Source organism: Armigeres subalbatus, chromosome 2 (assembly GCF_024139115.2).
Source record: "Armigeres subalbatus isolate Guangzhou_Male chromosome 2, GZ_Asu_2, whole genome shotgun sequence".
In the NCBI taxonomy this organism is placed as follows: domain Eukaryota; kingdom Metazoa; phylum Arthropoda; class Insecta; order Diptera; family Culicidae; genus Armigeres; species Armigeres subalbatus.
Genome location: NC_085140.1, coordinates 121,594,436 through 121,616,423, shown reverse-complemented (window position 1 = coordinate 121,616,423; position 21,988 = coordinate 121,594,436). Strand labels below are relative to the sequence as shown.

The window sequence follows — 21,988 nt, the reverse complement described above, 5'->3', positions numbered from 1 at the left end:
AAGTTACAATAAGCTTCCGATAACAATCAATACATGGAGGTTGTAGTAAGCACTATCAAACAGTAAAAACCAAGAACTTCACAGATTAGGCTATCTGAGGTCTCGAAATGCAAATACATACATTATGAAATATATTTGTTCAAATATATTGACTTGAAGATGGTCCGAATGATGAAAAGTTATGGCATTTATGTGAGATGGGTGTATTTCCAAACAAACTGCGTCAAATGTTTCTATCTCACAGTCCCTTTGTTGTATCCATTCTGTTGATTGTTGATTTTCAATCCATCTTGCATCCGAATAAACATCATTCATCCGTTTCCTACAGACGCTGTTATATTACTCGACGTGAATACAATCTTTGACTGACCGCCATCGACTCTTCTATTCCACTTCCACAACAACAGCATCATCGGAGTTCAACTCACCTTCCTACCATCTAATAAAATTTCCTTCCCAACTGGATGCGACATTCTGCAGATCGGATCTGTAGGTACGGCAGGTACCAATTCAGCATGAACGGAAAGCTAAATGGCGGAAATTTCACGGATACACGCAGATGCTGTTCAAATTAATTTGATCTGTATAGTGCAATCCTCTCGAACCGGAAGGCCTGCATTCTGATAAGTGAAATATTCGAAGAGCAATTGAAATTGATGTGTTGTTCGTGAATCCTAGGTGCCGAAGTTGTTTATTATTGGTCATAACGGAAGTGAAATATTTGTTGGTGAGAACGAAATCGATTGGAGATGTTCGAGCTTCATGGTAAGTATGGTTTGTGCCGAGGAGGAATACGGATCTAAACAAGTCATGTCCATCGCCAATCGGTCCGACCATAGAACGCGGCACGTGCGTTATTGTTCAACATTGCACATCCGAAACACCAAAGATTAATGTTCCGAGCTGTCGATGCGAAGAGTTTAACGCTTCCCAACGATTTATATTTCGATAATGGGGATGCACTTGCACTAGTCAGCTCATTATCTTGTATATCGGCTGAGAGCAATAATGTTATTGAAATACACCATCATGACATTGTGATGCATTCCACTTTACTTGACACTGCATATTTAAGAGCCTATTTAATGATAACGACCTGTTGATATACGGCTGAATCGCCAATTTTCAATATGCACTATATTTGTCAATATTTCACTTGGTGTTTGATCATGAGCTAATCAGCTTTTCGAAGCTAACTTTGTAATAACTAATGGCCGATCCGGTACTGGAATATCAAACCGTGGCGGAAGTGAGCAGCCCAACATTCCTGCCTTTTTCCAAAATCAGTTTAAATTTGTTGTCTCCCCATGAGAGCTATCAGATGTTAAGCTGATAAGAACAGATACTACACTTTGATCTTAGCCTTTAGGCCGAGAAGCGATAACGGTCGAATCAACTGATGAGGCGTAAGATTCGGCGGACGATGTTAGAGTAGTGATATATTGATTCTCATTCGAGATAAAATTTGTCAGGCGAACTTTCAGATCAGGTAACAGTCCTTCTTATTAGATAATGAACGTCAAGGAAAGGATACACGCATATATGGGTCTCATGGGAACATTTTCATACTAGTTTTCCTAACTTGTATTCCTATAAGAAAATTCAGATCAACTGAAAGGATAAAGGTACGCCATTAATTGTTATTTTTAGGTCAATTATTCGAGAACAGAAGCAATAAAATTATGTTGTAACTGCAGCATCGCAAAAAAGTTTCTTTTTGATTTTTTCTTTACTTTGCCTATGGCTTTAACTGGAAAATTTGTTTCAAATATTTTAATTTGGAGCCAAATATTTATTCATTCAATAAGATGCCAATAACTATATTATCTTCTTTTATATTTACTAGAATTCAAGGAATGTAATTGTCGTTCAGAAATGCAGAAACCAAGCAACAAAAGAGAAGAAGGAGGAAAGATCTAAAATTATGTAGGTTAGGCGAAAAAGTTTCAAAAAAAAGGGAAGGTCGGAAAACGAAAATTTCCACTTTTTGAAGAAACATCTAACATTTGGCAGGCAAAATGCCCCAGTGGCTCTAATCTAACTTATATAATGTCCACGCACCATCCATACCAGAATGCTGATTTGCACGCGTGGTACTTTGTTCCTTGGGTGCCAAAAAGGCTTTTCACATGAGTTTTCCGGCAAAAAAATATCACTCACTTTTTTGAAATGTGAATATTATCAATAGAATTGAGATTTTTAATAATGTTTAATGATAAATAATATGTTTAACAGTAAGTTATTGTACATTCTCCTTTCCCCCACTCTTTCAGTTTTTGAAAATAAGAATATACAGGACAATGAACATCCGCCGTGCATCTTGTTCATTGTCCTAGGGCTCTTATTTTCCAATGAAGCGTTAATATGTAGCAGAAAATAAGTAATAGACAGACGGTTTCTTCTTTTCGATGATTTTGTCGCTTGAATTTACACGCGGAATCAAGGGCTTAAAACCTACACGCGAACAAAAGGCTGATACAGGGGAAAGTAACTCTAAACTTTGCGATAATATTACTCATTATCTCGCAATAGTATTTCGTGATATTTTAGTATCCATGATTTCGTCAAACAAAGTAACGGTTTAGTTCGGTTGTTAAGGCGTTTGTCATTTAGTTGATGAAACGGGCAAAGATCTCTTGGCCGAATGCCACTGCCGAACAAACCTTACTTGATGGGCTACAGCTTCGATGAACCACGCCGAATGGAGTATCCTTCTCCACTGGACCTGATCCGCCAATCGCTTCCAGTCGCCCTGAACATTGAGCGCCCTCAGGTTCTCTTCAACTGAAAAGCACCACGAAGCCTGCGGCCTCTTCCGGGTTCTCTACTAAATATTATCTTCGCTTGTCGTCTTTCCGGCATACGAACAACGTGACCAGCCCACCGTAGTCTGCGTGTGTATGTTTTAAATATCAGCCCTTTATACACCTGGTACACTGTGATTCATGCGCGCCAGATATCGTTCTCCTGTTTACTGCCGAGTATTGTCCGAGCACCTTACGCTCAAATACTCGAGAGCTCTCCGATCCCTTAATATCCATGTCTCATGTCGTGAAGCCAAAAAAGAATCAGAGTAGTATACAGCGCGAGTTTGTTTTCTTGCAGACTAGGACTTAAGTGGTACAAAGTCCGTAATAAGCCCTATTTGCAGCTGTAATACGGTAACATCAATCGCGTCACTAAGTTCCAAGATACAAATTTCTACCACTTCAAATTTTCACCATCAGCACCATTTCCACCACACCACTAATGAACCCACGTTGATTGCCAGCGACCATATTCGTTTTGCTGTATTGATCGTGTCCAACCTCGCTGTCTCCTTTAAAAGGCACAAAAGCTCTTCCACGGCAAGCGATCAATTCCGATAATATCGATATCGTCCGCAAGGAGCATATGCGATTTTTGATAATGGTACCGCTTCTTTACACCATCTCCTAATCGTTCCTCGAGCGCTATATTGAAGTAGATTCGAGAGTGATCACCCTGAATCCATCTAAGGTAACAAATGACGCGATATTTCATCCGCAACCCTTACACTTGATTTCGATCCGTCCAACGTTTACGAATCAGCCGTATCAGTTTCTGCCGGAAACCATGTTCAGCTTAATTTGCCTAATTCATTCCGTTTCGCTGAATCATACGCCACCTTGAAATCAATAGACAGATGATGTCGTGTTGTACTCGATATCAAGGATTTGTCTCAGGGTAAACATTTATCCGTCGTTGATCGCTCACGAAAACCTGAGTAGTATTCACCGACGAGCTCTTCAAGCGGTCTCAATCTGTGAACAGAATACGGGAACAATTTTGTACGCCGAATCAAGGAGGATTATTCCTCGGTAATTGGCGCACTCCAGTCTGTGCCCTTTCTTAAAGAGAGGGCAAATGAGGCCGTCCAACCAGCTAGCAGGCATTACCTCGTCTTCCCATATTTTCGACATAATATGGTGCAGAACTTCAAAGCTGCTCACTGCCATGTTTGAGAAGTCAGCCGAGCGCATCCTTCCGCAGCCTTATTGTTTTTCAGCTCTTTAACAGCTTTTTAACCTCATCTAGTGTAGGTGACTCCACAGCTTGTCCATCGTCGCTAATATTTATTCTGTTCACCGATGCACCGTCATTTCCTCAATTCAACAAAGTCTCGAAGTGTTGCTTCCACATGGCAGCCACTTCAGTTTTATCTGTCAGCAAATTCTTGTGGTCGTTGCACATGACGGGAGATGGCGCTGTCTTTCTGCACGCCATTGACAGACTCAAAACTTCCGCATATCGTCTTGCTCCATTTTTCCTGCGCCTGACTAAAACTTGTTCTTCGTACTCTTTTTCCTTTCTACGGTGGGTTCGTTTTTGCCGTTTTGCTTCCTTGTAACGATCTCTATTTGATCCGGACCGACACCAACATCCGGCTCTGGCAACGTTCTTCTCGTCTGTCACTTCTGATTCAGCCGATACCCTTCCGCCGACAATCGCTTGATATTGTAACGCATCCGTTGTGATCTTTCGTTCGATAGCAGTTGACAACCGTGATCGAATTTTACTGGCAACGAGGTAGTGACAGAGTCAATGTTCGGACTTCAATGTCCGCATATTGATAACATCCGAGAAATGGCGCCCATCCACCAGAACATGGTCTATCTGGTTGCAAGTTTCACCATTTGGGTGTGCTTTCGGATGTTCTTTCGTGCAAAGTAGGTGCTACTGATGGCCATCCCTCTGGCAGCAGCAAAATTTACTAGCCGTAGGCGTTGTCATTGGAGCGAGTCCCTACCGATTATGGGACGGAAAAGTCCTCTCTACCGACCTGAGCATGCTCCGATAACAATTTTCACGTCATGCTTTGGGCACTCTCCATAGGCTTTATCAAGACATTCAAAACGTGTCCTTCCGTCGTCGGATTTATTGTTTGTCGGTGTGTAAACGTTGATTAGGCTTCAATTGAAGAATTTGCCCGTGTCCTCAACACACAGATTCGTTCGCTAATGGGTTTCCACCGCATCACTCGTTCATCTGCTTGCCCATCACTACGAAACCAACTCCATGCTCTGCTTTTTCACCGCCGCTGTGATGGATGTTATATTTGAATGCAGTGTTGGTCGTTCCACGGCTCGGAATTCGTTCTTCTCGGATCTTACCATCGGACTTTTGAATAGCAGCCACGTTCACTCCAACCTTCTGCAGTTCACGAGCCAGAAGGCTCGTCCAGGTTCATTTAGGTCCTGACTTCTAGGTACCGAGTTTCCAATCATTTATTTAGTCCTTATTTCGGTGCCGGTTGCCAAAATAACGTTCTCTTTTCTTCTATCCCATTTTCGTGGTATTTGAGAGGTTCAGTAAGTACCTACCGGGTCGCGTTACCACATCGCGATGATGATGTGCCACCTTAGGTATAGCTGACACGATACAGCATTTCGTTAATCAGCCGCTGGTACCAGGCAGAGCTGTTTGAGCTGCACCTCCTGGTGAACAGACGCTCGAGGCGTACCTTCTCACTCTAGCTGATGTCAGAAGGACAACAGTGCCCAGGCTGCACTACAGCTAAGTACACAACCCTTAGCGGTCTTTATCATCGGACGACCGTGGAAGGTGAGATAGGACTTAGGGGACCAGAGCTCTCCTAGACAACACATATGTCCATTCTACAGTTTATAGATTTATAAACGAAACAGGTCACATAGGAGTTGCTGAGACCAGATCGGACTGAACTGTGTTACTACGGCTGTTGGGCGCCCTCCTTGATGTCAACCACCATTTTGCAGCCGAACAAACCATTAGGTCTTAACCATCTGGCCGAAAGGACGTTTGGCCCACGCCACTGTTTGGCCGAAAGGGTCATTTGCCGAAAGGGCTGTTTGGCCGAGAAGATCAGCTGAAAGGACTATTTTGGCCAAAAGGGTATTAGCGAAAGGTTCATTAGCCGAAAAGGCATTAGGTCGGAAGGGTCATTAGGCCGAAAGGTTATTTGGCCAAAAGGGCTATTTTCAGAAGGGTCGTCTGACCTAAAGGGTCATTTAGCCGAATAGTTCATTTGAAAGTGAGAAATTAGGAAGAGAGAGAAGCGAAAATAGTGAGACGTCTCACTACCCACTTCACCACTATCTTTTCACAGTGAGAAGTGAGAAATGAGGAAAGAGAAGAAGACGTCCTACTTCTCACTTCCTTATTTCACTTCTCGTCAGGCCTTATTGTATGTGTCAAAGATACAATACGGTGGAATCAAATGGAATTGTACAAACTCATTGTCTCATGGCAAGTGACAAGAAATATGTCATAAAATAAATGAAATGAAATGAAATGAAATAAATACAAACAAAAAAAAACCATTGGCGTAACTAATGAAAAATTCTAGGGGGGACTAACTTTTTTTTAAACTTTTTTATTTTAACACTCATAACACAGAAAGTTTACTATTTTCGCTCGATTCAACTGATATATATATATATATATATATATATATATATATATATATATATATATATACATATATATATATATATATATATATATATATATATATATATATATATATATATATATATATATAAATTTATAATGTATTCTAGGTTCGAAGCAAATCAAAAAATCCTTTAAAAACCAGGATCGTGCTTCACATTCTATTTACGGCGAGCGCAACACCTATGGGATTTTTAGATTTTTGTAACAGAGCTGAGCGTCGATGAACATCATCAACGTCCATTGATATCTGGTAGACCAACAATATATATATATATATATATATATATATATCAGTTGAATCGAGCGAAAATAGTAAACTTTCTGTGTTATGAGTGTTAAAATAAAAAAGTTTAAAAAAAAGTTAGTCCCCCCTAGAATTTTTCATTAGTTACGCCAATGGTTTTTTTTTGTTTGTATTTATTTCATTTCATTTCATTTCATTTATTTTATGACATATTTCTTGTCACTTGCCATGAGACAATGAGTTTGTACAATTCCATTTGATTCCACCGTATTGTATCTTTGACACATACAATAAGGCCATCTTCAGTGTCTCATATTTGACTGCACAAGTCAAATACGAGACACTGAAGACGTCCTTACTGTTGAGGTCGAAATGCGTATCTGCCAAAGGTACAATCAAGTGGTGGAAATGAATTGAATTGTACAAACTCGTCTTATGTCAAGTAAAGACGTTCCACTAAATTGGGCTTTTAGTTTCTTATCATATTTCTGGAGGTAATGTTGTTCACTTTCTTATCATTTCAAGGTGTAGAGGATTAAAACCATAACACCATAAGTTTAATTGGTTTGTGTATGAAGTGAAAAACCACCATAGAATGCCATGATATTTTAAATCATGAAGTTTTATGTGTCGCTGGTATTCGCCTATTTCCGAGAAGTGACCCCTAAACACGCGGAACGTCCGGAATCCGGAATATTGGCCATATTTTGGACCGCTCAAATTCCTGATTCCGGGCAATTTATGCGTCGTTTCCAAACAACAAAAAAGAAAACAATCATTTCCGAAGAATGCGGTGCTGGTGTCTTCTCCGTGTAATTTAAAATGTTACGAGAAATTCACACAAGAGAGGTCAAAAATGCACTTTAGGGAGATAGATTCAGTTCACATTTATTTGCATTCATTTAAATGCATTGCAGCAGTTAAAAAAATCAGTTTTGAATTATTTTTCCAAAGAAAAATGGAGAATGGGCCTATTTTGAATAGCGAAAAATAAGGCAGGATTCCGCGTCGAATGCGACCTGTTGCAAGCAAATCGGATAAGGCTAAGTACAAAAAAGTTCGTCTCACATTTTTTGTACACACACATACACACATACACCCTCTAAGACCCGGGACGAACGGATTTTTTTCAAATGGCTCGCATTCAGCACCTGATCGTCGGAATTCCTCGCGGTTTCGTTTGTGCTCAATGGGAATAGCTATATTTTTGCTCTAATACATTTTCAAATAAAAATTTTTGTTCAGGTCCGAGTTATTGCTAAAAATAAGTGTGCGCGGGGGTGTTTTTTCTATAATTCAAACATCTCTTCAATATTCTGGACGTGTTCATGCCCAAAATTCATCAAATCACCCATCAAACCAACCCAAAAAGATATTTGTAAAGATTTTTAGTCGATTCCGATGTTTTCACCATTTGAGTAGGGCAGGATTGACTGAATTCAGGGCCGCATTCAGGGGTTACAATGGTAGAGTATGGGCTAAAAGTTCAATTACAATGAAATTTGCATGAGCATGCGGCTGCACAAATTTTACATATCAGGAGTTTTAAATATTTAATTTTCAATTGAAATTGACCTTCTGAAATTTATATCAGGGCCGGATTTAGGGGTCGAAATGGGGGTGACCAGGGGCCATATCACCAATTGCAATGAAACTGGGCATGCGACTGCTCAAACTTCATGAAAACACATCAGGAGCTCAAAGAACTTTGATTGAATTTGAAATTGACCTTCTGTAATTTTGACCAGGGCCGGATCCAGGGGTCCAAATGGGGAGAGCAAGGGCCATATCACCAAAAGCAATGGAACTGGGCATGCGACTGCTCAAACACCATGGAAACACATCAGGAGCTCAAAGAAATCTGTTTCAAATGGAAATTGATCTTCTGAAATTTCAACCAGGGCCGGATTTAGGAGTGAAAATGGGGAGGGCAAGGGCCATATCACCAATTGCAATGAAACAGGGCATGCGACTGCTCAAACTTCATGAAAACACATCAGGAGCTCAAAGAATTCTGCTCGAACTTCAAATTGTCTTTCCGAAATTTTGACCAGAGCCGGCTTCAGGGGTCCAAATGGGGAGAGCAAAGGCCATATCACCAATAGAAATAAAACTGGGCAGTGGGCATGCGACTGCTCAAACTTCATGAAAACACATCAGCATCTCAAAGAGCTCTGTTTGAATTTGAAATTTCAGCCAGGGCCGGATTCAGGGGTGAAAACATGGGGAGCGGGCTGCTCAAACATCATGAAAACACATCAGGAGCTCAAAGTATTCTGATTGAACTTGGAACTGCTCTGATGCAAATTTCAGGAATTTCTCCGGAAAATACTCCAGGAATTCCTCTAGAAGTTCCTCCGGGAATTCCTCCAGGAATTTCTCCGGAAGTTCCTCCAGGAATTCCTCTGGAAGTTCCTCCAGTAATTCCTCCGGAAGTTCCTCCAGCAATTCCTCCGGAAGTTCTTTCAGGAAATGTTCCAGAAAATCCTCCAAAAATTTCTGCCGAAGTTCCTTCAGAAATTCCTTCGGAAATCCCTTCAGGAATTTATTCGGAAATTCCTCCAGGAATTCATTCGGAAGTTCCTCCAGGAAATCTTATAGAAGTTCCTCCGGGAATTTCTCCGGAAGTTCCTACAGGAATTCCTCCGGAAAATCCTCCAGCAATTCATTCGGAAATTCCTCCAGGAATTCATTCGGAAGTTCCTCCAGGAAATCCTATAGAAGTTTCTCCAGGAATTCATCCGGAAGTTCCTCCACGAATTCCTCCATGAATTCCTCCGGAAGTTCCACCATGAATTCTTGTGGAAGTTCCTTCATAAATCCCTCGGAAAGTTCCGCCATGAATTCTTCCCGAAGTTCCTCCAGGAATTCATCCGGATGTTCCTACAAGAATTTCCCTCGAAGTTCCTCCAGGAATTTCCCGGAAGTTCCTTCAGGAATTCCTTCGGAAGTTCCTTCAGGAATTCCTTCGGAAGTTTCTCCAGGAATTCCTCCGGAAGTTCCTCCATAGATTCCTCCGGAAGTTCCTCCATAAATACTTCCGAAAGTTCCTCCAGGAAATCTCCGGAAGTTCCTCCAGGAATTCTCCGGAAGTTCCTCCAGGAATTCCTCCGGAAGTTCCTCCAGGAGGTTCTTCCAGGAATTCCTCCTGAAGTTCCTCCAGGAATTCCTCCGGAAGTTCCTCCAGGAAGTTCCTCCAGGAATTCCTCCGGAAGTTCCTCCAGGAATTCGTCCGGAAGTTCCTCCAGGAATTTCTCCGGAAGTTCCTCCAGGAATTTCTCCGGAAGTTCCTCCAGAAATTCCTCTGGAAGTTGCTCCAGGAATTTCTCCGGAAGTTCCACCAGGAGTTCCTCCGGAAGTTCCACCAGGAATTTCTCCGGGAGCTCCTCCAGGAATTCCGTTGGAAGTTCCTCCAGGAATTCCATCGGAAGTTCCTTCAGGAATTCCTTCGGAAATTTCTCCAGGAATTTCTTCGGAAGTTCTTTCAAGAATTTTTCCAGGAGGTGCTCCAGGAAGTTCCACCAGGAATTCCTTCCTAAGTTCCACCAAGAATTCCTTCGGAAGTTCCACCAGGAATTCCTTCGGAAGTTCCACCAGGAATTCCTTCGGAAGTTCCACCAAGAATTCCTTCGGAAGTTCCACCAGGAATTCCTTCGGAAGTTCCACCAGGAATTCCTTCGGAAGTTCCACCAGGAATTCCTTCGGAAATCAAAAATTCCTGGAGGATCTCTGAAAGTTCCGAAAGAATTCCTGAATTCGCGAAGTAACTTCTGCAGAAATTCCTGCATGAACTTCTGGAGGAATTCCAGAAGAAACTTCCGAAGGAATTCCTGGTGGAACTTCCAGAAGAATTACTGGTAGAACTTCCGAAGGAATTCCTGGTGGAACTTAGGAAGGAATTCCTGGTGGAACTTCCTGGAGCACCTTCTGGAAAAATTCTTGAAAGAACTTCCGAAGAAATTCCTGGAGGAATTTCCGAAGGAATTCCTGAAGGAACTTCCGATGGAATTCCTGGAGGAACTTATAATGGAATTCCTGGAGGAACTCCCGGAGAAATTCCTGGTGGAACTTCCGGGGGAATTCCTGGAGGAACTTCCGGAGGAATTCCTGGAGCAACTTCCAGAGGAATTTCTGGAGGAGCTTCCGGAGAAACTCCTGGAGGAACTTCCGGAGAAATTCCTGGAGGAACTTCCGGACGAATTCCTGGAGGAACTTCCGGAGGAATTCCTGGAGGAACTTCCTGGAGGAACTTCCGGAGGAATTCCTGGAGGAACTTCCGGAGGAATTCCTGGAGGAACCTCCTGGAGGAACTTTCGGAGGAATTCCTGGAGCAACTTCCAGAGGTATTTCTGGAGGAACTTCCGGAGAAATTCCTGGAGGAACTTCCGGACGAATTCCTGGAGGAACTTCCGGAGGAATTCGTGGAGGAACTTCCGGAGAAATTCCTGGAGGAACCTCCTGGAGGAACTTCCGGAGGAATTCCTGGAGGAACTTCCGGAGAATTCCTGGAGGAACTTTCGGAAGTATTGTCCAAGGACAAGATTAAATAACAGTGTTTTGATTTTGTCAAGACTGAAAAGCCATCTTCGAATTCCTGGAGGAACTTCCGAATGAATTCCTGGAGGAATTTCCGAATGAATTGCTGGAGGAATTTCCGAATGAATTCATGGAGGGATTTCCGAAGGAATTTCTGAAGGAACTTCCCGAGGAACTTCGGCAGAAATTCTTGGAGGATTTTCCGGAGCAATTCCTGAAAGAACTTCCGGAGGAATTGCTGGAGGAACTTCCGGAGGAATTCCTGGAGGAACTTCCGGAGGAATTCCTGGAGGAACTTCCGGAGGAATTCCTGGAGGAACTTTCGGAGGAATTCCTGGAGGAACTTTCGGAGGAATTCCTGGAGGAACTTTCGGAGGAGTTCCTGGAGGAACTTCCAGAGAAACTCCTGGAGGAATTCCCGGAGGAACTTCTAGAGGAATTCCTAGAGTATTTTCCGGAGAAAATCCTGAAATTTGTATCAGAGCAGTTTCAAGTTCAATCAGAATACTTTGAGCTTCTGATGTGTTTTCATGATGTTTGAGCAGCCCGCTCTCCATGTTTTCACCCCTGAATCCGGCCCTGGTTGAAATTTCAGAAAGTCAATTTCAAATTCAAACAGAGTTCTTTGAGATGCTGATGTGTTTTCATGAAGTTTGAGCAGTCGCATGCCCACTGCCCAGTTTTATTTCTATTGGTGATATGGCCTTTGCTCTCCCCATTTGGACCCCTGAAGCCGGCCCTGGTCAAAATTTCGGAAAGACAATTTGAAGTTCGAGCAGAATTCTTTGAGCTCCTGATGTGTTTTCATGAAGTTTGAGCAGTCGCATGCCCTGTTTCATTGCAATTGGTGATATGGCCCTGCCCTCCCATTTTCACTCCTAAATCCGGCCCTGGTTGAAATTTCAGAAGATCAATTTCCATTTGAAACAGATTTCTTTGAGCTCCTGATGTGTTTCCATGGTGTTTGAGCAGTCGCATGCCCTGTTTCATTGCTTTTGGTGAAATGGCCCTTGCTCTTCCCTTTTGGACCCCTGAATCCGGCCCTGGTCAAAATTTCAGAAGGTCAATTTCAAATTCAAACAGAGTTCTTTGAGCTCCTGATGTGTTTTCATGAAGTTTGAGCAGTCGCATGCCCAGTTTCATTGCAATTGGGGATATGGCCCTTGCTCTCCACATTTAGACCCCTGAATCCGGCCCTGGTCAAAATTTCAGAAGGTCAATTTCAAATTCAAACAGAGTTCTTTGAGCTCCTGATGTGTTTTCATGAAGTTTGAGCAGTCGCATGCCCTGTTTCATTGCAATTGGTGATATGGCCCCTGCCCTCCCCATTTTCACTCCTAAATCCGGCCCTGGTTGAAATTTCAGAAGATCAATTTTCATTTGAAACAGATTTCTTTGAGCTCCTGATGTGTTTCCATGGTGTTTGAGCAGTCGCATGCCCAGTTCCATTGCTTTTGGTGATATGGCCTTTGCTCTCCCCATTTGGACCCCTGGATCCGGCCCTGGTCAAAATTACAGAAGGTCAATTTCAAATTCAATCAAAGTTCTTTGTGCTCCAGATGCGTTTTCATGAACTTTGAGCAGTCGCATGCCCAGTTTCATTGCAATTGGGGATATGGCCCTTGCTCTCCCCATTTAGACCCCTGAAGCCGGCCCTGGTCAAAATTACAGAAGGTCAATTTCAAATTCAATCAAAGTTCTTTGAGCTCCTTATGTGTTTTCATGAAGTTTGAGCAGTCACATGTCCAGTTTCATTGCAATTGGTGATATGGCCCCTGGTCACCCCCATTTCGACCCCTAAATCCGGCCCTGATATAAATTTCAGAAGATCAATTTCAATTGAAAATTAAATATTTAAATTTTCTGATATGTGAAATTTGTGCAGCCGCATGCTCATGCAAACTTCATTGTAATTGAATTTTTAGCCCATACTCTACCATTGTAACCCCTGAATGCGGCCCTGAATTCAGTCAATCCTGCCCTACTCAAATGGTGAAAACATCGGAATCGACTAAAAATCTTTACAAATATCTTTTTGGGTTGGTTTGATGGGTGATTTGATGAATTTTGGGCATGAACACGTCCAGAATATTGAAGAGATGTTTGAATTATAGAAAAAAACACCCCCGCGCACACTTATTTTTAGCAATAACTCGGACCTGAACAAAAATTTTTATTTGAAAATGTATTAGAGCAAAAATATAGCTATTCCCATTGAGCACAAACGAAACCGCGAGGAATTCCGACGATCAGGTGCTGAATGCGAGCCATTTGAAAAAAATCCGTTCGTCCCGGGTCTTAGAGGGTTAAGAGGTGGTCCAAGGGTTCGGAGTCGGCTTCATCCTTTTATCGAACAAGTAGCCGCGCGAAGAACAACATGGTATCATCGCTTTCGTGGCGTCGGTCAATCGGCGGGTTCCGAGCCCGAGGACGGAAAGGGGTCCTCGTCAAGGCTGGGGCAGGCCTAGAAACCGCTTCGGCAAGTCCTTCTGTGTGTTGGCGAATAGACCCTATCGCAGAGTGGTCAATTTGGGGTGCACGCGGCATCATATATATATATATATATATATATATTGTTGGTCTACCAGATATCAATGGACGTTGATGATGTTCATCGACGCTCAGCTCTGTTACAAAAATCTAAAAATCCCATAGGTGTTGCGCTCGCCGTAAATAGAATGTGAAGCACGATCCTGGTTTTTAAAGGATTTTTTGATTTTCTTCGAACCTAGAATACATTATAAACTAGCTTTATGTACCCGGCCTTGCTCGGAGTTGCCAGTTTAATTCGCAGTTTTTTTCACCATCGGAATTGGAATAGGTCAAAAGGATAATTGTGTTTTCTTATTGATATTTCATCATTTGATTAAAAGAAGGTAGATTACATTTGAAAACATTGACTGATTTTGAAAATGGGATCAAACCCAAAATCGCTTTATTCCGGGCAAACGTCTATTTCTAAAGAAGGAAAAACATACACCGATGCCTTATTCCGGAAAAACGTCTATTTTTAAAGAAATGATCACATTTACCGTCCAGAAGGAAACACTTTAATCATTGCTTTTCTCTGGGCAAACCATGATTTCGATGAAGTGTTGAGTTGATCGATCCCTGTCATCTTCGCCTTCTTAAGAAAAAGAATGTTTGTTCCAAATTTGGTTGAAATCGGGCAAGGGTACAGAAGTTATGCTGGAACATTGGATCATTGCATACCTTGCTTTTATTTATTAATCTTGAATCATTATCATATAATTATCATACCTTTTAAAATTTGGAATAAAGGTTACTCGATTATGGATCACTATGCAATTTGATCATTCATAATCATCAATCATTAATCATATCGATCGTTAATCATTAACCATACACATAGTGTGTCAACATTTAATCACGATCGGTAATCGTTAATCATAATCCAACGGTTTTTTTCATCTATTATTCATAATCGTTAATTATTGTCAAAAATGAATTTAATCATTAATCATTATCAGTCATCATTTTCAAAAATTATAATTCATTAATCATAATCTTTAATCATAGAGTTGAATGATTTAATCATTTAATCTGCTTAGAATTGGTCCTGGGGTCAGGAGTTACACTGAATTGCCCGTTTTCTAAAGACAACCGCTTTCCCTTTACCCTTCCTCTTTTCTCAACGGCCATTTCACCCCTTTGTTATCTTCTCCTAGGGATAGAAAATGTGTACCAAATTTGGTTGAAATCGGTACAGGGGTTCAGAAGTTACACTAAATTGCCCGTTTTCTGAACAATACCCTCCCTTCAGACCCCTACCCCCTTATCCAAATTTCCCTCCCGTACGATCGGCTCCTCATAGTGAATATGTGTACAAAATTTGATTGAAATCGGTCCTGGGGGTTGGGAGTTACACTGAGTTGCTCGTTTTCCAAAGACAACACCTCCCCTATACCCTCCCCTTTTCCAAATCACCATCCCATCCCCTTTGTTATCTTTTCCTTATGATGTAGAATGTGTGTACCAAATTTGGTTGAAATCGGTACAGGGGTTCATGATTTACTTTGAATTGCCCGTTTTCTAAACAAAACCCTCCCTCCAGACCCTCCCCTTTCCCAAATCCCTCCCATATGATTACCTCCTCGTAGTGAATATGTGTACAAAATTTGGTTGAAATCGGTCCTGGGAGTTGAAAGTTACACAGAATTGTTCGTTTTCTGAACAAAACCCCTCCCACCACCCCTCCCCTTTTCTACATGACCATCCCACCCCTTTGTTAACTTCCTCTGAGGATAGAGAATGTCTGTACCAAATTTGGTTGAAATCGGTCCTGGGAGTTGAAAGTTACACAGAATTGTTCGTTTTCTGAACAAAACCCTCCCACCACCCTCCCCTTTTCTACATGACCATCCCACCCCTTTGTTAACTTCCTCTGAGGATAGTGAATGTGTGTAACAAATTTGGTTGAAATCGGTCCTGGGAGTTGAAAGTTACACAGAATTGTTCGTTTTCTGAACAAAACCCTCCCACCACCCCTCCCCCTTTTCTACATGACCATCCCACCCCTTTGTTAACTTCCTCTGAGGATAGAGAATGTCTGTACCAAATTTGGTTGAAATCGGCCAAGTGGTTCAGAAGTAGTTAGCAAACATACATACATAGATTGGTTTTTATATATATAGATTAAATATTAGTTAGTTAAACTATTTTCGCTTGCTTTCAATTCAGTGGCCTGACAATTCCTATGAGCTTTCAAACATCGATCTGACCACAACAAACCTTTCTGTTAGAATAACTTCTATGATGATTAAAAAAAATCAGTTATACATCCCAATACAACTTATTGGTCGTTAATTTTCAATTTAGTTAAAAAAATTGCAACAAATTAACTTATAGGAGCATTTGTTAACACATAGGAACATTTAACACATCTTTTCTCTCAGTAGGTCTGTGTCACGCCTACTGAGACATTTTCACTGGTTTCATTGCTGCAGTGACAATAGGAGTTTAGAGAATTAAATAGTATGCGGAGTTTCTAAAATCCACCCGAAAGAATACAAAGTTCTTTTTATTCAACTTTTAGTTACCTCTACTTGAAATCTAAGAGTTTTACCGAACCTTTCTCAAGAAGCCTACAGTGATAATTAAAATGCGCTGCAGCTTTAAGGATTGGTATTAGTTAGGAAGGTTAAGATCATACGCTCGATTTAGATTACAATTACTCCCTAAACCCTGGAAAAACATGAAAATCTCAAGGAATTGTCCATTATCCATATAGGGGAAATGACGGCTTTGGCGGGTTTTGTTCTATTATTGGCAAGAGGGTTTTTTATGACTGACTATGCTCAAATTTGACCTAAACATTCTTTGCATATCAAAGAATATTGTGGCCAAATTTCATAAAAATTGGTCGACAAAAAACCCCCTGACAATAATAGAACAAAACCTGCCAAAGCCGTCTTTCCCCCTACTAATAAATAATATATTTTTGATTCACTTGTTGATGAGGTATTTCATAAGTCATAGTTTCCCAAACTGGTGGGTCGCGACCCCCCAGCCTGTGTAAATCTTATGGAAGGGGGTCGCGACCCCCCAACTTTGGGAAGCTATGTCATAAGTTATAACGTGTTTTGAGGGGTCCAGATTTTGTCGTGAGCTAAGCCTTACAACAATTGCTGGAAGTTCAAAAACTTGAACGAATAGATTCAACTTGCTGTAGTGTTTCGAAGAGAGGGATTGGATAATGAAGACAAACTTTTCTCTGCATTTACCCCCGTATATAATCAGTGGATTAGATATGTGCAATACTTATACAAAGTAACAATTTTTCTAGGGGGGGCTAGCCAGATCCTAGGTGGGGCTATAGCCCCCCCTAGCCCCCCTGTAGTTTCGCCAATGAAAAAAACATTTCCCACGAAACTTTAGAATTTTCATTTTGCGGTTAAATTTGTTGAAGAATTTACGACATTGGCAACTACATGGGGTTGGGGGGGTGCGGCTATAGTCCCACCTAGGACCAATCTAGCCCCTCCTAGAATTTCTGTTTTTTGCATAAGTATTGCACATATTCAGCACTTTGATCATGGGCGTAACTGCAGATAATGAATTGTTTTCATCATCTCTCTCTTTAGGTAACTAGAACTTAAATGAAAACAAAACTTTGAATGCTTTCGGATAGAATAAAAATCTACAAAGGCCCATTTTGTCTCGCTAAGCTCCTATGGTTTTCTAAACATATTAAGGTTTGGGAATCTCATCGCAGGTCGATATTAGGGTTGAGCGACGAGGATCATCATTTATGATGTTCAGGTCGTCAATCGATATGTTGTAGGTAGGCCAACTTGGAAACAGTTGGGTCGAGCATCGAGCGAAAAGTATACATTGACTGTTTTTAGTAGAATAATTAATAGAATAACGAGTAGAATAATATTTAAACATAAGTTAGACCACCCCCCTAGAGTTTTTTTTTCTTAATTACGTCAATGTTTAACGATGGCCCTTAAAGGGTAAACAAGAATTCTTAAATGTTCCTTTACATAATATACTAGCTTTATGTACCCGGCCTTGCTCGGAGTTGCCAGTTTGGTTCGCAGTTTTTTTTCACAATCGGAAAATAATAAAACCAATTGGTTAACAGTGTAATTGTGTTCACTTGTCGATACTTTATCATTTGATTAAAAGAAGGCTTTTGGAAATATTGACTGATGTTGAAGAAGGGATTGTGGGTTTGAATAGCCTTGTTCCGGGCAAACGTCTATTTCTAAAGAAGGGAAAACATCCACCGATGTCTTATTCCGGGCAAACGCATATTTTTAAAGAAGGGATCACACCCACCATTGCCTTATTCCGGGAAAATGCCTACTTTTAAAGGAGCAATCACATCCACCATCCAGAAGGAAACACATTATTCATTGCTTTTCACTGGGCAAACTATGATTCCGATGAAGGGTAACCATTATCATTGCTTTATACCCAGCAAATGCATGCTTTCTATGAAAGATTTTTCTGATGCTGTTCAGTATTATCCCAAATTCACTTCATGTTGAATGACCTTAGGCCAAATAGTGTTATGTTAATGGCCTGCTTCATTCAGGGATATGTCATTTTCAGGGAAATGTTATTGTAAATTTGGTGGACAACGGTAAATGGGTTCAGAAGTTATGCTGAATTGATCGCTAACTAAACAATACCCATCTCTCCTAACCTCCCCATTTCAAAAGGACCTACCAATATCCACTAAAATTGTTTCCTTACGACAGACAATATTTGATACAAATTTGGTTCAAATCGGTCATGGAGCTCAAGACTTACATTGAGTTTATCGATTGCTGAACAGTACCCCTCCCCACATACCATCTCTTATTTCCAAAGAGCATCCCTAACCCTCCTACCGTCGTCTCCTTAAGATAAAGAATGTGTGTTCCAAATTTGGTTGAGAACGGCCAAGGGGTTCAGAAGGTACACTGAGTTGATCGATGACTAAGCAATACCCCTCCCCCTTTTCTGAACAGCCTCCATAACCCCCCTATCGTCGTCTCCTTAAGATAAAGAATGTGTGTTCCAAATTTGGTTGAGAACGGCCAAAGGGTTCAGAAGGTACACTGAGTTGATCGATGACTAAGCAATACCCCTCCCCCAACACCCTGCCGCTTTTCCGAACAGCATCCATAACCCCGTATCATCGTCTCCTTAAGATAAAGAATGTGTGTTCCAAATTTGGTTGAGAACGGCCAAGGGGTTCAGAAGGTACACTGAGTTGATCGATGACTAAGCAATACCCCTCCCCCTTTTCCGAACAGCCTCCATAACCCCCTATCGTCGTCTCCTTAAGATAAAGAATGTGTGTTCCAAATTTGGTTGAGAACGGCCAAAGGGTTCAGAAGGTACACTGAGTTGATCGATGACTAAGCAATAACCCTCCCCCCACGCCCTGCCCCTTTACCGACCAGCATCCATAACCCCGTATCATCGTCTCCTTAAGATAAAGAATGTGTGTTCCAAATTTGGTTGAGAACGGCCAAAGGGTTCAGAAGGTTCACTGAGTTGATCGATGACTAAGCAAGCCGAACAGGACATTTGGGCGAATAGTTTATTTGAAAAAAGAGAAATAAAGAATGAGAAGAGAGAAGTCTCACCTCTCACTCTTCATTTTTCTCTGCTTACTGTAAAAAATGAGAAGCGCGAAATGAGTAATGAGACGTCTCACTACCCACTTCGCACTACTTACTTTTCATAGTGACATCTCACTCACTCACTGACATCTCACTGAGGCGTCTCACTTCTCACTCTTCATTTATCACTTCTTGCTGTAAAAAGCGATAAGCGCAAAGTGAGTAGTGAGACGTCACACTATACACTTCGCACTCTTCTTTTTTACAGTGAGAAGTAAGAAATGAGAAGCACGAAGTGAGTAGTGAGACGTCATACTACTCACTTCACGCTTCTCACTTTTTACAGCAAGAAGTGATAAATGAATAGTCAGAAGTGAGACGTCTTACTTCTAACTCTTCATTTCTCATTTCTCACTGTAAAAAAGGAGGAGTGCGAAGTGAGTAGTGAGACGTCTCACTACTCACTTCGCGCTTCTTACTTTTGGCAGCGAGAAGTGAGAAATAAGGAGTGAGAAGTGAGACGTATCACTTCTCTTTCCTCATTTCTCACTTCTCACTGTGAAAAGTTAGTAGTGCGAAGTAGGTAGTGAGACGTCTCACTTCTCACTCCTCATTTCTCACTTCACACTGTGAAAAGTGAGCAGTGCGAAGTGCGTAGTGAAACGTCTCGCTACTCATTTCGCGCTTCTCTCTCATTCCTAATTTCTCACTTTTCAAATGAACTATTCGGCTAAATGATCCTTTAAGCCAGACGACCCTTTCGGCCAAATAGCCCTTTTGACCAAATAACACTTTCGGCCTAATGACCCTTTCGACCTAATGACCTTTTCGGCCTAATGAACCTTTCGGCTAAATTACCCTTTTGGCCAAATGATCTTCTCGGCTAAATGATCTTCTCGGCCAAACTACCCTTTCGGCCAAATGACCCTTTCGGCCAAACGACCCTTTCGGCCAAATGACTTTCGGCCAGATGGATTAAGGCCTATGGTTTGTTCGGCCTAGTGGCATTCGGCCAAATGACATTTGCCCGTTTCATCAACTAACTGACAAACGCCATAACAACCGAACTAGCAACCGTTTCTTTGTTTGACGAAAATCATGGATACACGAAGTACTATTGCGAGATAATGAGTAATATTATCGCAAAGTTTAGAGTTACTTCCCCCCTGTATCAGCCCTTTGGTTACGCGTGTAGGTTTTTAGGCCTTGATTCCGCGTGTAAATTCAAGCGACAAAACCATCCAAAAAGAAGAAAACCGTCTGTCTAGTATACTTATTTTCTGCTACATATTAACGCTTCATTGGAAAATAAGAACACCACAAGCACCACAAAAGAATACTGATTGCGAAAAGATTGTAAATCAATGTAAAACAATGGGAATGTAAAACACAGTGGCGTAGCCAGAAAATTAGTCTGTCCAAAACCACCCCCCTCCCCCCACCCGTGGCTACACCACTGGTAAAACCTCTCTCGTAAATGTTGGGACAAACTCAACTCGCAATTAGCGTTTGTCCCAAACTGCACACTGCAAAAATAATTCACTTTATGTTTATCTGAAAATGTACGTAAATTTTTTCCACCATACTTTTCAGGTGAAATCTACGTGAATCAGATTGACAATTATGATCCAAGTGTGGCATGTAAAGGACACCTGAAATTCACGTAACTTTTACTGGATTGTTTAATTAGCGATTCAGATAAAAGTTACGTGATATTCAGGTGAATATAAATGGTTCGCTAAATCACTGTCCAACAAAAGAGTTCATAAATTTCTCTTCATCCAGTATCAGATTTTGTTAGAAAAAAGCATGCCGTTATGTATATAACATAGTCAGCGCCGTAGCGTGTGGTTGGCCAGGTTGGCCCCCGCCAAGGGCGCCAGGCCTTAGGGGGGCGCCAAAATGAAGGATTTCGCGATTAGAGGATTTACTCGGTAATTAATGATTCCGTAATCAACCGTTTGACTAGTATCCATAGAGCCCGTTTCTGTTAATAAATAATACTGGGATCATAACGTCAGCTCATGAGGCACGTTTCCCCCAATTTAGAGGATTTGTCAGGGGTCTGCGAAGCGGCCATGTTTCTGACGCCAGCATCAAAATCATTGATTAATTTAATACGAAGGCTTAATCATAGTCGTCGAAAATCTGCTTTTGGAAATATGTTTTAAATAACATGATATTTTGGCGAAGTAGAGCGCTTAGTGCCGATCGAAATATGAAAATTTATTAATGACATCAATATTCTTGTTGAAATACACTTCGATTCATACTTTCGTACAAGTTCTCGAAAAATAATTAAAAAATAATTAGGTAAAATCAATTCGGAGTCAGTGGGAAACCCAATTTCAGCCGAACAATGGGAAACACAAAGATGTTGGCTATTGTCAAACGTAGTGAGTACGATTGGGGGTACCAGATACCTGGGATTTGTGCCCTGTCTTTTTCATCATTTATTTGACAGATAAGGAAGTAAGATTGGAAGGATTGGATTAGGAAGTAACATTGCCTACGCAGTCTTTAAATATTGAAACAGGGTTTATAATTGTCCGAAAAAAGGTGTCTTGTATGGCTGCCAATAAACTCAATAGTACAAGCCATACTTTGGACAAAACAAATCTTGTTTCAATCTTTATAGACTTGAAAGACAGTTTATGCTGAAATAACAATA

The 21,988-nt window shown here is 41.3% G+C and overlaps 1 protein-coding gene and 1 pseudogene across 8 annotated transcripts in view; both read right to left on the bottom strand.

The window, feature by feature from the left end:
* LOC134210761 (peroxidasin) overlaps window positions 1-21,988 on the bottom strand; it is a 671,031-nt gene that overhangs the window by 234,395 nt on the left and 414,648 nt on the right. The window lies entirely within an intron of this gene.
* Window positions 1,206-1,382, bottom strand: LOC134218640 (U2 spliceosomal RNA; annotated as a pseudogene).